Source organism: Typopeltis vanoorti, chromosome 10, assembly GCF_054136105.1.
Source record: "Typopeltis vanoorti isolate ZY-2024b chromosome 10, IOZ_Tvanoo_1.0, whole genome shotgun sequence".
Taxonomy (NCBI): Eukaryota; Metazoa; Arthropoda; class Arachnida; order Uropygi; family Thelyphonidae; genus Typopeltis; species Typopeltis vanoorti.
This window is the reverse complement of record NC_143558.1, coordinates 75333308-75346331: the sequence shown is the minus strand read 5'-3', so window position 1 is coordinate 75346331 and position 13024 is coordinate 75333308. Positions and strand designations below refer to the sequence as shown.

The window sequence follows — 13024 nt, the reverse complement described above, 5'->3', positions numbered from 1 at the left end:
CGAGGAACATAGTTCGGGAAACGCTGTTTTAGACCATCATTATTGTTAAGATTACAGTGGTTGATAAGAATTTCACAGGGCCCCTTAAATGTATGTTCATACCACGTTTTGATATGTTGTAAACAACAGGTGCCTTTCCAGTCAATTCTGTATAGAGTATTCAGGGCATGATCAAAAAGGTTGGATTTACATTTATATTTAATTATTTATTTATATTTAGTTATTATATTTAATGTGCCATTTAAGTTCCTTTTATTGGATAGGAATTGTGTGTCCTGTTTCACCTATATAGTGCAAATTACAGGGTGGGTCAGTGGATCTTTGAATGAGTTGAATTAGTTCTTTAATTTTGCAGGAGGTTTAAAGGGGACATTAAGGCTGCATTTCTGTAGTATTCTGTTTATTTTATCTGATATCACTTTAATGTATGGAATGGTTACAGTTTTACTGCAATCAAGTTTTTGTTTTTAAGTGGGTCTCTTGTGAAGAATTTTGTTGATAGTATTCTGACAGTAGACATTTTTCAGGATGATATTGCTGATAACTTTAAATTTTTAAGTGCTTATTTACAAGAGCAAATCTTCAAAGCCCTGTTTTTTTAGTGTGCTAATGACATCTAGTTTTTGTGTTGAGTGGTGATAAGAGTTTGTGTATATATTGGTCAGTATGTGTAGGTTTCCAGTAAACAGTGAAGGAAAGACTGCCAAAAGAAAGATGTGTGACAAGTATCTAGAAAAGGAAGTGTTCTGACTTTTTGGAGGTTTTCAATCGTATTTCATAAATAATATGAAAACAATAACTAGCAATCTAATCAAATCTGAATTGGCAGCTATGAAATCTTTAAAATCAAATCAGGACATTGTAATCACTAGAGCTGATAAAAGTAAGCGCACTGTTATCTTAAACCAAACAACATACGTGGAAAAAGACTCAAACAACAGCACCCATCAAATTGATAACTATAACCCAACTAATCAGATAAAAAAGAAAACAGAAAAATTACTCAAATCAGTCACTTCTTGGCCTGAGGATACAGTTAAATAGGATACAGTTAGATATGCACTACACTCGTTCCCTGAGAATTTATGATTTACCCAAGATTCACGAGCAGAACGTACTGCTCTGGCCAATAGTTGAAAGTACAGACAGCCCCAATTATCTAGCCAAGGAGGTAGCATCAACACTCAAGGACTTGGTAAGTCATTCCCCGTCCTATATTAAAAACACACAACACTCTGTAAACAAAATTAAAGACAGTACACTGGAAAAAGTGATTTAATAGTCAGTTTTGATGTCTCTGCCCTTTCCACAAATGTCACAATGACAATTCTTTTACAGGACAAATTCCTGCCTGATATCACAGCACTCTTTGCACATTTACTATGTTCTGGCTATTTTGTGTGGCAAAATACTTTCTATCTACAGAAGGTGCAGCCGCTGGTTCACCGTTACCCCCTTTTCCCCAATTGCTAACTTTTATATGGTAGCTTTTGAGCAACATGCTCTGGATTCCTTTACTTTAAAATCCAACGTCTGGCTTAGATATGTTGACGATGTTTTCGTTATCTGGTCCCATGGCTGTGAGACAGACACTTTCCTCAGCCACCCTAAACAAACAACACAAACATATATAATTCACAATTGAGATTGAAAGTCAGAACACACTTCCTTTTCTAGATACAGTTGTCGCACATCTTCCTTCGAGCAGTCTTTCCCTCACTCTTTACTGGAAGCCTACACATATTGGCCAATATATATATATATATATACACAAACTCTTACCACCATCCAAATCAAAAAGTAGATGTCATTAGCACACTAAAAAATGAGGCTTTGAAGATTTGCTCCAGTGGACAAGCACTTAAGATGAATTAAAAATTATCAGCAATATCTTCCTTAAAAATGGCTACAGCCAAAATACTATCAACAAAATTCTTCACAAGACCCACTTAAAAACAAAGTAAAATAGATTACAATGAAATTGCAACCATTCCAGACATTAAAGGGATATCAGATAAAATAAACAAAACAGAAATACAACCTTAATGCCACTTTTAAACATCCTGCAAAATTAAAGAATTTATTCAACTCATCCAAGAATCCACTTCCTCTGCTAGCCCACCCTAGAGTGTACTGCATTCACTGCACCTGTAATGAATTACAAGTGCAAAGAATTGAGGTTTCATTTCATAGGATTCATTGTACCTGTAATGAATTGCAGGTGCAATGAATCCTGTTGCACTTGTAAGTACAACAGGATTGTGCAATTCTTATCCAAAAAAGAACATAAACAGCACATTAAATATAATAACTATGGTAAATCCGACTTTTCTGATCATGCCGTGAATACTCTACACAGAATTGATTGGAAAAGCACCTGTTGTTTACATCACCTGTTGTTTGGTATGAACATACATTTAAGGAGGCCTGTGAAATTCTTATCAACCACTCTAATCTTAACAATAATGATGGTCTAAAAATCCCAAGAATATGGAAGGCACATATTCTATTCACGTAACCTTTTTTGTGTTTAATTAGGACACCACTATAATATACATAATAATATATATATAATATAATATATATGTAATATAGTTTGTCTCTGTATGTATACTCCAGGTGACCTAAATATGAAGGCAGAAATGTTGGGAAATCAAAGTAATTAATTCTAACACGGTTATAGTCTCCATAACTTGTCTGAAATGAATGTTGATCACTGTGTAACACTAAAAGAAAAGCTTGGAGCTGTAGCATGGAATGAGTTGGATGGAAAGGAGATCAATGGTACTTTTGGGCGATATTCAACAACTATCTAGTAGAAGTAATGTCTCAATGTATTCCAAAGGTCAGAAGGTTAAATAAGGTAGGTGTGAAATAGATTAAGAAATTAAGCATACAATACAGAGGAAAAAAAAAGCATTATGGAGGCAACATAAGATGAGTGGTAATCAATTCTATAAAGAATACAAAGAATAGGTAAGGAGAGTGACTCAGTAAGGTTGGTAAAAGTTCGGTATGAGCAGCGGTTAGCTAATGAAGCCCAAAAAATTCTAGGAAGTTCTTTCAATATGCAGCGAACAAAAAAAGAATTATGGTAGAATGACAGTGATTGGAGAAAATGATATAAGGACAATAGCTGCAGAGGATATAATTAAGATAATTAATGAGCAGTTCATAAATATCTTTTATCCTTGTAAATGTGACATCGCACAGGGTTTGAAAGCAGTGGATGATAAGAAGGAGAGAGAGTGACTGTAAGAGGTAAAAGTAAAATTAAGCAAACTTGATGTTAATAAGAATGTGGGACTTGATAATATATCACTGCATATTTTGAAGGAATGTAACAGGGAGCTAATATCTGCCTTGATATGTTTAATGAGTCTTACACTGGGTCAAGTTCCAAAGGAGTGGAAGGAAGGCAAGACTATACCGCTTCATCAAGGAGATGACAGAATTCAGGCATTAAATTATAGGCCAATCTGTGTGTCAGGTGTTGTGGTTAAAGTGCTGGAGAGACTGGTGAGAATCAGGATCTAGAATTAGTTAGACAACCAAGGTATTATCTTTGATGGACAGCATGGTTTTGCTAAAGGGAGGTCATGTTTTAGTAATACTTATTAAGGTGACAACAGCATTGGATGTGGAAGACAGGTATACAGTAGTATACTGAGACTTTGCAAAGGCTTTTGATAGATTACTACAATAAGTTGATAGTCAAACTAGAGTGGATGGGGTTGGATATTAGATTAAATAGTTTACATTACATGGTTTCTATGAGTGATTAGGTTAAAAGATATATACTATATATATGATCACCATTTTTCTAAACAGTTGGAGGTTGTAATTGTTGGAAAATGCATTATGAGAAAGGCTGTTCTAGAGAAAAGGCACAGGGATAAACCACTTTATCACAGTATCTTTGTGATATAGTGGTTAAAGTGAGTTATTGGAAGAGGAGAATCATTTATTAGCTGAAATGCTCTCATTTGAAATGCATCAAGAATTTTAGGGATGTGGTGCGTGTGTGCTGCCCCAAAGTTATGAAGAGTATTCTACAGATAAATAAAATTTCAGATTTGCTTAGAGATAGCAACTGGATGGGTGAAAAACAGCATCTTGAGAGGAAAATAATATCCACTTTTTTTTTCCTCTCAGAAAGTTTATGATGTGTAATAGCATTAAAAGTTTCACTTAGTTATACAACTTGATCATCAATATGAGCAAAATTCTTAATAAGCGGAAGGAGCCAAATATAAATGCATTACACAAGGGAGGAGCAAAGAGAAAAAAACAATTATCGACCAACTGATAGCTCTCGAGAGGCTAATTTAAATTCTGCAACCAAAGGTGGGTAAAATAGCACCTTAATCCTTGAAGAAAGCAACATGGCATCAATTTTCTCATTTCATATTAGTGCTCCAAAGTTGAATAAGGAGAATTATAATACCATAATACTTTTGGATTTTGCAAAGATGATTTGACAGAATTCCATGCTAAAAGTTATTATTCAAATTAAGAATATGCCACAGATAGGTGTATATATATATGAAAAAAATTAGAACCATTGGATACAATTTATACTTATTGTAAAATGAAATTAAAAAAATTAATTATTAGTCATCATCAGAGTTGATGTTAAAGATGAGGTGGAAGACTATTTGAAGTACATTCATGTAGAAAGGCTTATATATATTTCCAATATTTCGGCAACATCACGTTGCCATTTTTGAAGGAACTTACAATAAAGACAGCATGCACGCAGGAAGAAATCGTTTCTCCTAAAAGTCCTGATGGTGCCCCTAGCAGGCTATGTAGGTATTCTTGGCCGTTGGGCTGAAGGTCTCCTGATGTATGTCTCTCAAATTTGGGGCAGTCTCATGCAACCAAATTTGTCGAGGTTTGGCATGTTTCTTAGGGCTGAAGCTGATTTCATGAAAAGTCTTTCAAATTTGAACTTGCTACGATGTATTATTGTGGCTTTCTTCCACCATATTCTGTGGCGTGCATCCAGAGCATGGTCTGCAAGACCAGATCTGCTCCACTAAAGACCAACCACTTTCCCTACACCTACCTGGTGTATACCAGGTCCCTTGCAGCTGTAAATTGTCCTACTCTGGCCAAACAGGCAGGACAGCGAATATCAGAATTTCAGAACACAAGGACTACATCCGTTTTCACCAGTATAGCCACTCTGGTCTTGCAGACCATGCTCTGGATACATGCCACATAATACAGTGGAAGAAAGCCACAATAATACACCGTAGCAAGTTCAAATTTGGAAGACTTTTCATGGAATCAGCCTCAGCCCTAAGAAACATGCCAAACCTCAACAAATTTGGTTGCATGAGACTGCCCCAAATTTGAGACATACATCAGGAGACCTTCAGCCCAACAGCCAAGAATACCTACATAGCCAGTTATAGGACACCATCAAGACTAGCTATCGGTTCTCCTAAAAGACTTTTAGGAGAAAAAGATAGCTTCCTGCTTCGTCCTCATTTACTGTATGTAGTGCCTGCATGCACGTCTTTACTGTAAGTTCCTTTGAAAATGGCAACGTGACATTGCCAAAATATTGGAAATATATATTAAAGTTTAATTTAATTTATATTCTATTGTACTTTATGAATTCCTTAAGTCAATTAATAATTATCTGAAGTACAAGAATGTAAGAGATTGAATGATTTAATCTCCCTGACAAACTTAATGAGTGATGACCGGAATCTGGCAAGGCAAAAAATCTTTTAATAAGCTAGCATATAATGCACACCTCTTTGGAAATTCGAGAACTGTGCAACAGTGGAATTCATCTTTTCAGATCATAAGAGTCCTCGTGCAATCTGATAAAATTTAATTTTTTTTTTTTTTATGTTGAGCCCATACACGAGAGTTTGGTTGATCAACCTGTAGTACATTGGTACCATATATGGGTAGTTGGGTTGGGAAAGGAGGAACTTGTTTACATTTAATTTGAAAGACTATATTGTATTCCTTGGGAAACACAACAGGGAGGAGAGTGTTCCGCAATACAGCAGTTGCAGGGATGAAGGAAGAAACTTGTTCTGTGGGTTTCAAAGTGCATTGTGAAGGGATGTTGAGTAGCAAATGTACTTGTTCTAATGAGCTGAGTACTAAGTGGGGGAATTATTGATGATATTTCAGATAAACATCTTCCATGGAAATATTTGTAAAATACACATAGTGTGGAGACCGATCGTCTATGCAAAAGTGGGGGGAGTTGGTAAGAGATGGGTCATTAATAAGTCTGATTTTCTCTTTTGTATTGAGTCGAGCATTTTGAGGGTGCTTTTGGGAGGAGCAGGACCACCCCATATGTGAGAGCAATATTCAATGGTTGGGCAGATTTGGATTTTTTTGTATAAGATTAACAGCTATTCAGGGGTTAAGTAACATCTTGAGTGAAAGAGAAATCCTAGTTTTTTAGAAGCTGAGGATGCAACGGTTGTGATGTGATTACGCTAGGAGAGGCTTGATGTCAGGGTAATTCCAAAAAGAGAAATTTCAAATTGTCTGGAAATTTGGATGTTGTCAAAAATAATACTGGAAGAAGATGGTTCTTTTTTTTTTTTTTATGAGAAATAAGACAGAACTGGGTTTTATTAGTATTAAAATTGACGACGTTATCTGAACCCCCTATTGGAGAATGGCTCAGAGATCAGAATTGAGGGCAGTGGTGGTTGATGTTCTGTAGGTTGAGGTGAGTTGTGTAGAATAAGGTTTATCGAATGAAAGGGAGGAGTGTAATGTGCTGTCATCTGCAAAACTGTGTATTGGGTTGGAGGTCAACTGAAGTAGGTCATTGATATATAGCAGGAAGCCGGTTGGTGAGAGAACAATACCTTGTGGAACCCTGAAATTAGTTGATTCATGAGAGGATAAAGAACCATCCACCATCACACACAGTGTGCATCCACGCAGAAAGCTGGGAATCCAACTACAGAATTTCCGAGACAGACCAAATGATGGTAGCTTGCTTAGTGTCTGTAGAAGAACAATACAAAATTCATTTCCTTTAGTGTTACATGGTGATCAGCATTCATTTCAGTAAAATTATGGGAACTGCAACCATGTTAGGAATAATTACTTTAATTTACCGACTAATTAATTGACTTTAATTTCCTGATATTTCTATCTTCATATGAAGGTCATCATTTGGAGTGTGTGTATATATATATATATATATATATATATAATAAAGACAAGCTGTATTACATTTCAAATAGTATGCCAGAGTGATAATGATTTGATCAACCATTATCCTACTGCCCTGATGTCTAGTGAGGAAAAGAAACAAAAAAAAAAAACTACTACATCAAAGCTGTATTCTATTCATAACATCATCAGAGAACAGATTTATATAGATAGTTTTATTATAACAAAAGTCGCATCCTAATTTATGATGAACTGTTATGTTAGAGTTAAGATCCTGGATCTGGAACTTAGGCCTGGTAGGTCTAAGGTCCAGATCCATTAAACGTAAACTGTAGAATTTTCCTTGCTAAAGGAAATAGTCTGAATTCATGGTGAACTGAAACATGGCTGAGATATCAGGAGGAAACAAGGCTTGGATGAGGTCTACAGTATTTTTGTGTGTGACATTATTGAATAAAGAGGAGACAACACCATTGGTAAGGAAAATTCTACAAACAAAAAGAGGAGATGGCCATGGGTTCTGCACTTTTTCCAGCCATGGCCAACTTCTTCATCGAGACCTTTGAAGAAAGAGCCTTAAACTCTGCCCAACATAAACCCACTGTCTACAGTGGCCACAGTACGTAGATGATGTGTTCTCCATTTGACCACATGGCATGTATACGCTCCACAATTTCTTAACACATCTAAACAATTAACACTGCAGGATCCAGTTTACCTTAGAAAAGGAAAACAATCTCCCATTCCTAGACACTGATTACATGCCAGCCTGATGGATCCCTGGCATTCTCCATTTACAGAAAACACATACTTTTACCAGAAATCATACCACTACCCCTCCCAACAATATGGGATTATAAAAACCCTATATAACAGGACAAAATTAATCAGTTCTAATAACAGTGCCCTAACTACTGAACATGACCATATTCTCAATACTTAACCAATGGCTACACAATTCTCAAAAAATCCAAAAAAAATATGAAATCCTGTAATCCCCTCCCCTCTTCAGAGCAAAGATTACTCAAGATCTATCACCATTCTATATATCTGGGGAACATTTGAAAAATTGACAAAAAAAATTATGGAAACACAACCTTACAACTACTTACAGACCACATAAAAAACTGGCATCCCTATCTGCTCCACCAAAGAACAGCCACATTCCTTAGACCCTTGCAGTTAAAAACTATCCTTCTATGGCCAAACAGGCAGGACAGCCAATATCAGAATTTCTGAACAGATGGACTACATCTGGTTCCACCATTACAGTCCTGAGTGGCGTTACACTCATGCTTTGGACACCTATAGGATATGCTGGAAACAGACTACTTATTACACCACAGCAAATATAAATATAAAAGGCTATTCCTTTAATCTGCTTTAACCCTGAAATACTATCACCCTGAACAAATTTGGGTGCACAAGACTACCCCAAATTTGGGAAGCATTCATCCTAAGATTTTCAAGCATAATGGCCACGACTACCCAATTTAGTCCACTAGGGGGAGCCACTTAGTACTCTATGCTCGAGTTTGGTTGGCTTTCTTCAGTCTCATTTGCCCAGCGTTAGTGCCTGATCATGATTGTTTTTTTGTGATCCCTGATGATGGCAATGTAATATTTGCCAAAATATGGGAAAGTATTAATTCAAATTTTTATAATTAATATTGTAGTGTACATTATTTCCTGAAAAACAATACTTATGAATAACCAATGTATAAGCCTATCTACCAGAAGAAAATAGTTGATACAACACAAACATAAGAACTCTCTGAAGAAAAACAACCAACCTTTCAAGGTCACATAAGACCATTATACTTAAACATTTATCAATCAGTTAACTTATATCAGAATTTCTGCAATATGTAGGTTGGTTTGTAAACATGTCATTCAGTTTTTACTAATATCTAAAGCAACCTGGTACAAAAGTAATGAAAGAAAAAACCCAACAGCCATTCTCTACTCTTCTAATATTCATTTTCTAAGTCGGTTCTTCAAGTAACCATAAAAGTTATCTCTTCTCAATTAAACTCAGATTATAGCCTTGTGCAAGTTTCCTCTCTGATGGATCAGCTTACTTTCCATCACTCAAGTGCAAGCATTACAATAGCTCTCAAGTTGAGAAAAAAAATCTAGGATGTAACACTTTTTCATTTTCACAGTTACATTACTGCTTCTACTTTATTATCCAAATGCTTATTCTAAGAGTTACAGAAACCATTCTTTCTGGAATAAATGTCTTCATTTCCATTCTTATTATAACTCCACCACACTATCCAAAGCCTTGTTTTTCCATCAAGTGCCAAAGTATTTCATGAAGAAAAAATTCAGCACATTGGAATTAGCAAAAGAGAAAGATGTGGCTTCACTCTCAGCCGATGCTGAAGCATGCAATAACTGCAGAATAATACTCAGAAAAATCCAACTAGTCAAATGTCAAAAACTTGCCTCTTATATAAACAAAACATCAGGTTTTCTTGTCAATGTCTATGGATGTATGCTCTATATAAATCTGCAATTCTCTCTACTAATGAAACAATATGTAGATAGAGCCACTCTCCTGGAATCAATTCTGCTGCTCCATCTTTATATAAACAAATGCAATGACCTTCTACCAAAAACTACATGCATTTTGTAGTCTTTCAAAAAGCAGTTTGAATAACTTAGATATGAAGTCATCTGAGCCTGATATGTTCCTCTTCCTACTATATGTATTTGATTTGTGCTTGACAACTAACACCTCATCCTATATCAGTGGTGTTCAACCTTTTTTACTACGCAAGCAACTTTTCTATAAAAAGTTATTCGGAGATCTACTCTCTTATATAAATTCATGTTCCCCCAACCTGATATCTGATTACACACAAATAAACAATTAAAAATAAACAAAATTAAAAACTGTGTATTTAAAAATTTATCACTGTTAATTATTTTAATACAACAAAAAAAATATATATATTGGAATAAAATATTTATTTCTCTATTTTGGAAAACCAAAGTTAGAAAAAACAACAGATTGATTACAAACTCACAAGTTACAGGAAATGTTAGTTGATTAAAAAAAAAAAAAAAAAAAAAAGTTAATGTAAAATTTGGCATTCTTTGGACCCGGCAATATTTTCATAGTCAAGTTGATATGAAGAAGTGGCCAATCGCAGACAATCATCCAAATGATCATTTGTAATTTGGTTTCTTAATTGGTTTTTTATGACAGTCATATTTGAAAAAAAACGGATATTGACAAGTATGTCGATCCGAAACACTACAGAATTTTTCGCACAATATCAGTTAATATTGGGAATTTTTCATGTACATACTTCCAAATGACTTCATTATTTATTGATTTTAAATGTAAACTATTATGAATGTTTATTATCTCAAGTTCTACTTCAGCTTGGTTTATATCAAACAGCCCACTAATTTTATTTGAAATTTCTGTGATGTTCAAGTTTTCTTGAAATGGATTATTGATAAAAGATACAATCATTTCAGTTTTATTAAAATCTTTAAATCTTAAATTTATTTCTTCCTCAACTAATTCTATTTCATGAATAAATTCTTTTAAATCATAGCGAAGCATTTCTTGATTTTGTTCAAAAAATTTTAATAAATATGGGAGATGTCTAAATTCGCGGTCATTTATATTTTTCTTTAATAAAAGTAAGTATTACTGGAAAGTTTTTATTGAACTTAACATGTCAATTAAATTTTTATCTCTACCTTGTAACTCTAAATTTAAATTGCTTAATTTCGTACAGAAATCTACTAAAAATAACAAGTGTAACAACCATCTTTTATCACTCAATTGTGGATAAATATCTCCTTTTTCATCAAGAAAATTTTTTATATTATTAATTAATACAAGAAATCTTTCTAAAAATTGACTTTTGCTGAGCCAGAGAACATTATTGTACAACAGAAGTTCCCTATCATCATCTGCCTGTAATTTAAATAACCACTGTTGCAGGGCTTTTCCTTCGAACAGAATTTACAATTTTAAATGTAATATCCAAAACATTTTTTGTGTTTAATCTACACAGTAATTGTTGGTGAATAATGCAGTGGTACGTTAAAAAATCTGGATATTTGTCATCGTTTTTGCATAATGAAATGAAGCCTGATTTATTACCTATCATTGCAGGAGCACCATCAGTAGTAATATACACAAGTTTAAGAAGCGGAAGTTTGAGTTGTTTCACAAATTCATCAAATGCCGAAAAAATGTCTTCTCCCCTAGTCTTTCCCAATAATGGTATAATTTTCAAAAGTTCTTTACTTGAATAATCTTGAAATACAATGCGAATAAATACTATTAACCGAGCAATATCAGTGAAATCGTTTGATTCATCAAATTGAAATGAAAACGCAACACACTGGTGAATGTCTAATATTAACCTGGCCTAGAAACATTTCTTTGGCAATTGGAACTCTTCCTTTCAGCAATTTGAAACCTTGTCTGCGGCCTAGAAGTAGTCTCTGTCTAGCGATGTCTCGAACCAAGAAGCTCCTTTCTGGAAGTGGGAAACTCCTCTCTCAAGCAACGTGGATCCGGGCAGTCTCTCTGACGGCTACTCTGGACCGGGCAGCCTCCTCTCTGACAGCAATTCTGGAACCGGGACCCTTTCTGCTTGCTTCAGTCCCTTTTTATTAGGCCTCCTCTGAGACCTCGCATGAAGTTTGGCAACTCCCAAAGAATCGGTACAAGTCTTTAATCTTAAGTTTCAAGTTCGGCACGCGTTTTGTTCTCCTCCGCTTTCTTTTGATTGTAAGTTGCCGGCCATCGAAAAGTTGTTTGAACTCTTCTGACTGACTTCGGAGATGTTTACACTTAGAGCCTGCAAGCCTTTCTCATACATACAAGTTTCAATAACAATCTTTCTAATGCTGCCATGTACAGCTTCGGTGACAAAAACATTGCCTTTGTTTTTAACACTCTAACATATTCTTATTAAAGCAGTATATACAGTTAGCTTCAAAAGAGTTATTTACAAAAACATCTAATACAAACTATACCGAGACAAACAAAGTTTATTTTTTTTACAATATTCACATGGGACTTAACCTAAGTAAAAAATCGATGTAATGTGCTTTGGAATATTTAATATAGTTTTATTTAAGCTACAATCGAGTTTTTACACATTACTTATAATCGTATTCACTCAGCTCACTGTTTGACTTCCACTAATCCAAATTAATTCATTTACCCGGACTTATAAGAAAATTACTGATTTGACAATTTTAATGAAAAATAAATAAACAATAGCAATACACTTAAAGTGAATTAAAAATAATACAAAATAATGATAAATAAAATGTTATGTTTTCAGTTTTAATTAAATTTGTAAGTAAGGAGGAATACACAAGAGATCGACCAAAAATCGCTCTGCGATCGACGGGTTGAACACCCGTCCTATATCATCACTATATTCTTATATTCAGCCAACATCTACTAACAGCATGAAAAAAAGTCCATATTCAGTCCATTGGAAAAAAACAGATGTCATCGAACTATTGATTCAATGCTCTCACTTCAGCTTCTCTAAAATAATGGAGAGAGAATCAACAGTCAACTTCTTCAGTGTAAAATGATTTGCAAAAAATTAAATTTATTGAAAATAAATTTGTACACCTCCCTGGACATATAGTACCAGGAGGTAGGTGCTGTATGTCCTATAGTTAGTAAAAAGAATTGTTATAGTTCACTAATAAATTATGCAATAAGCTTATGCATCTGTGTATTCTTGAAGATTACCTGAACACAGAGGATGAAACAGTAAATGTAATAATTTATTATGTTTAATAAATTTTATTTGGTTAAACAGTAGTTTAATCCATGGATCTTACAGCA

The 13024-nt window shown here is 34.5% G+C and overlaps 1 protein-coding gene across 3 annotated transcripts in view; it reads right to left on the bottom strand.

Moving 5' to 3' along the window:
• Positions 1 to 13024, bottom strand: part of Cog2 (conserved oligomeric Golgi complex subunit 2) — a 437003-nt gene that overhangs the window by 316072 nt on the left and 107907 nt on the right. The window lies entirely within an intron of this gene.